We start from the raw sequence: 5479 nt of genomic DNA on the forward strand, positions 1-5479 counted from the left end.
AAGCTTCACCCGGGAGACATCGGAATCCCCCCAACCCAGAAGACAGGTAAGGAACACCTCCCCTCCAATGTATAACATTGCGGGAATGAGGGTACATGGACATTGAGGGACTGCGGATCAGGTAAGATCCCAGGCGGGATTGCTGCTTTAAATATTGTGAAGCGGGGACGTCCAGATACTGGTTAAGGGGTTCAGGAAACTAGTCATTCACATCTGGCTTTTTTTTCTAGATCTGACATTTATTCACACAAACACACACACACATACTCAATCTCTCTCTCCCATACACACACACACACGTAACAAGGACCAATTGTAGTATAATGTAATACAATAAATAAACTTATGTCAAAAACGAATGTTCTTACTAGGAATTTATTCAATTTATTTTATTTATGTATTTTTTTAAAAGCGGGGGCGGGACTAGGGGCGGGGTTGTGGGCGGGACTAGGGGCGGGACTAGGTGGCGAGTAGATTTTTTGGTTCGGCGAGTAGATTTTTGGGTGATTTGTCAAGCACTGTATATATATATATATATATATATATATATATATATATACAACCAATACAAATTTATTACTGACAGATAGCAGATAGGGGTAATGGCGGGCTTGACCTCTATTAAAAGCAGTCACATCTACCCCTACCATCGCACTATACTATTACTTTATAAACATTACTCTTTGCTCACTACTCTCCCTGAGGCTCCTCTCCTCATGTCCTCCTTGAACCAAACTTTCTAGAATAGTCCTTCCTCCTTAAATATCCCTGCGTGATGTCTGGATCCCCATAGCAACCCAGGCTACAGCACAGCATACACCAGCCATGTTAGTAACCCTTAACGAGGGGGGGTTACACTTGCTTATATAGCCTGGCCTTCGGCAGCAATTGCTAATTCTGGGCCTTCCTCTGTCAGTCCTGTTAGAACAGGCAGTGGAAAGGTTAATTCCTTCAGTTAGCCTGTTTGCATTTCAGCTCTGAGTATTGTAGCAATATTCAGGGGCAGGCCTAAGCAACCTTTGAGCATGTTAATCCAAAGGGTGGATATTGGCTGGAACACCCCCTGATGTGTGTGAGCCAATCGGTATCCTGCTTTGAGTTGTAATGATTCAAAGCAAGAGACACTCCTTGAGGATATTCAAATTGAGGCATGTTTCCTAAATTTAGTGGGTCAGTTAGGAAGATCAGTTAGTCTTGAGAGAGGAGCTGATAGAGAAGGACAGAGGATAGTTCTCTCCCTCTTACCCCACCTGGGTAAGGAGGGAGGGGAATCATGCTGCCATAAGCAGAGGGCAGAGAAGAAAAGAGCAGGCCCATGTTGTGATGCTGTACTATGCTGTGTATGTTGCTCTGCCAATAAAGAACCACAGAAAGAAGCTGCTGTGCGTGTATCACTGTTCCTGTCTCTGGTGTGAGAGGAGTGTCAGTGGGGGCCCCTTCTCTGCAGATCCCAGAGGATCCCTACTGGCTGGAGGCGCTGCACCATCCATAGAGAACAAGAGCAAGATAACCTGTCCCACCAACCACTGTCCCTGTCCTGGTTCTCCCCACAACATCGCGGAGCTCTCAGCCCTCCTGTTACCAGCAGGTATACAGCACCAAGACACCTGAGCGTAACCTGGAAAGGAGTGTACCCCACCCAATCTCATGTCGGGTGGGGGATAAGAGGGTTACCCTTAAAACAGAACTGGCATTGCAGTCATACGGTATAACCTCTTCAGGGCCAGAGTGAAATGCATCACAATGTGTTACAGAACTATGTGGCACTGAAACTTAAAGGGAACAGCAATACAAAGTTGCAAATACAACTGGACTTTACATTATAGGTGGGGCTGGAATAAAGTGGAGGTGAGTTAAGGTCCATGGAGAAGGGGGTATGATGTAGTTCAGAAATTGCCAACTCCAGTCATCAAGGGCCACCAACAGGTCAGGTTTAGAGGATAACTCCGCTTCGACTAAGCCACTGATTGAGCCACCGGTGCTGAAAAAGAGATATCCGTAAACCCTGACCTGTTGGTAGCCCTTGGGGACTGGAGTTGGCCACCCCTGATGTAGTTGTTCCCTTAATATCTTTCCCCCCTAGAGGGGCATGTTACAAGTAGCATTAACATTTATTTTATTGGGGTTCTGCAGATCCAAAGAATGAAGAAAAACAGGACAAAGATGTTGTGCAGGAGAGAGAAACACAGATACTGTACAATGGACATGCTCCCAATGGGATGGAGCTGAAAGGACAAACGATTCACCATTTTCTATTTACACTGCTATGCCCTCACTTTGTTGGTTTTTTTTTTAATTGTCATTTCTGTATGTGGAACTAATGCTGTATGTTCAGTAGCAGAAAAGCATTATACACGATGAACCATGTATAAGTAAAAAGTATCCTACAGTAGCACTAACCAATATAAAGGGTCATATATCAAGATACCAAAATAGTGATGTTGCAGCTACATGTACCATGTTAAAACAGCACTACAGTTATCACGGAATAAAATGACATTGCTGTGGATAATTTTTATATGATAATTGTAGTACTTGTTCGCTGTATCAGTTTTGCCTGCCAGGAGGCTTTGAGAAACAGCCCCTATAACCGCAGTTTTAAGAATGAATGTACTTAGTTGTTAATAGGAGAAGTTAGGAAATAAGTGATACAGATGCAATAATTTGATGTTTCTTGTTAGATGTAATTTTTGTGTAAAAATCGAACAGATATGTCAACTCTCACTGATTTTCTGTGAGTCCCACAGATTTAGAGTCAGCCGTACTGATTTTTTTGCATCAGCATCCCATGAATGTCAATAAAGTCTCAATGTAAAGCAATGTAATTTTTCATTAAAATGCAAAAAAAAAAAAATTGCGTCAAAATCCCAAATGTCACAGGTTTTTGTTGGAGGTTGGCATTTCTGTGTAAGTGGCATAAAACTCTATGGCAAAAACACTGTTAGACGTAAGGAACTTGATGAACATGTTTTTTAGACATAATACTGTAATAATAATAATAATAATAATAATAATAATTTTGCTATGTATCAAGATTGATATGGGGATGTTGATAAACGGACAGAGATCCCTTCTCAAACAAGTTAACATAACACTCGAGGGGGACTTTATTTTGTAACGCAGAGGGACCTGCAACACAAAATTGAATTGCAATGATTGTTTTTCAAGGAATTCTTGAAACAACAAGACAATACCTTCCTTTCTCCTTATTTTACATGTGTACAATCAATTGTTATAAGGCACAATAACTGATGCCACCAAATATCCTCGTTTCCCAAGGACAGCATAACAGGTAATGTTTTCTATATTTTTCAATTTGATAAATATAGTGTATTTGTTCCCCCAGTCTTGCAGCTGGGACACTTTGATACACAACACCCTGTGTTTTCTATTAGCCACAGTACCACAGATTACATTTTGAGAGCATCCTCCTACTCTAGCTCCAATTTATTGCTGGCTCGCGCTTCCCGGCTGCGGTTGAGGCTTCGACTGGTGAGGAAAAGCTATAAAGAAGGAGCTGTATTGGACTCTGGGGGGTCTATGGGTCAAGGCAATTTTGGTATAAAATGGGGGTATTTTCATCCGGCACCTACATAATGTAAGAAAGTACTTTGCTCCCATATTGCCCCATCGTGACCAGTTTGTGACTTGGGGATTGCCAGTAGGAGGAGTTGGGGAGTAGTTACATGTTGCACATAGTATGACGAGATGTATCACATTCTGGGCTCTTTTTACTAAAGCCCCCCGGCTTTAAAAGGAGGGCAAAACCAGTGCAAAAAACAGAGGCATATTCGTCAAAGAAAAGGAATCTCATTGAAATCAATGGGAGTTTTTCCTTTGATAAAGCTGGTGCAATTCTTTTGCACAGATTTAGCCCCAGTTGTGCAGCCGGAGACATTAGTAAATAACCCCCTCTCCGCTATTCTTTTTCCTTTTTATTTGCATCCCCCCCAAAATTCTTTGATGTCGGAAGTGGCGTAAGTCGAACATACTGCATCAGTTGTGAGAGACAGTTTTTACATACGCTGGCGCTCTGCTTCAAGAACCGGAGCAGTGCATCAAAATGCACTTTTCTCTACGCTGATACATAGAACCCTGAGAGAATCAGTACCATGAGCTATTTGCATAAAGGCAATTGTGCTGCAATTCTGGGGCAAAAATCCTATTGATTACAGTTTGTTTTTTTACTTTGAACTTGGGAAAGCTCTTCAGGAAGGGAATCATTGAGCCTGTAATATTATATATACAGGGCTGCGTACACTGTCAGCACTATATATATATTTTCTTAATATATTATCACATAGCACAGTGTTTAGCCCTGGGATTGCACCACTATTGTATTGATACATAAACCCTCGTGTGTGTCATTCTCTTTGTGGTTAAGAGAACATTTCTGCCCATTTCCAGTAGCAAGGTACCGTGTTGGTCAAATGAATGCGAGAATCATACACGTGGCAAAACTGATGCACAGAGGAGCAGATTCTGGCTATTTAAGTGACAAGAGCTTTGAAGGGAACAGGAATGTTCAAACAAACTCAGTGCTCACCCATTATTGGGAATGATCAAGCATTTCAATAGCTCCTTCTGTGGCAATCATTTCAGCCACATTTTGCAGATAGCTGTTCCTCAGTGGCATTGTAATCTCCACCAATTGATCATCAGATGAAAATGTCATACGTTCCGCACGTTAGTCCCCACCTGTTACGAAATACTGCTACAATCTCAATGGCAGCACATGTGCGGTCCTGTTTTCCAACCGAGAGCTCCATAGCTCTGCATTTGCACACTGATCTTCAAATAAGCTCAGCGAGCACTAACTAAGGATATGAACATTTCCACCCTTACTCGCCCTATAGTCCTATACACAAATTGCCTCCTTGTACCCACCTTTAAGTCAAACCTTAAAACTCACCACTACAATGAAGCATTTCAATAGCCTGGACTCATGGCTACTGTCCCACACCCACAGTCACTCCTACCAACCAATGTGGCCAAGCACTGCCATCTACTGCACTTATTCCCTCACCTGCTGTCTCCCAACATACCTCTTGGATTGTAAGCTCGCTAGGGCAAGATTTCTTTTCCTATTGTCTGATTTTGTTTGTTGCACTTATTGTATTATAATTCCCTGTATTGTATTGTCTCTTGTAAAGTGCCGAGTACAGCTGTGGGCGCTATATTAATAGAGATATGCATGCGTACATTTTTAGTCCCACTTTGCCACCAACAGCGGTGCAAAGTGATTTTGAAATACGCCCTGTGATCTCTCCCTCATTTGTCCCCCAAGCAGCAGACACACAATTCCATGATGCTGTTTCAACCTTTATTTACTAGAAAAGCACAGCCTACGAAACGGCCGCTGTATGACCGGACAGAGAAGCTGATGATAGGAACGGAGAGGGAGAGAGGTAAATCGTCTGGATGGACAGAGGGGGGAGTGGAAAATTGACTTCAGGGAGTGGCTGTGCCTGCACTAACC

The sequence above is a fragment of the Ascaphus truei genome, chromosome 3, assembly GCF_040206685.1.
Source record: "Ascaphus truei isolate aAscTru1 chromosome 3, aAscTru1.hap1, whole genome shotgun sequence".
In the NCBI taxonomy this organism is placed as follows: Eukaryota; Metazoa; Chordata; class Amphibia; order Anura; family Ascaphidae; genus Ascaphus; species Ascaphus truei.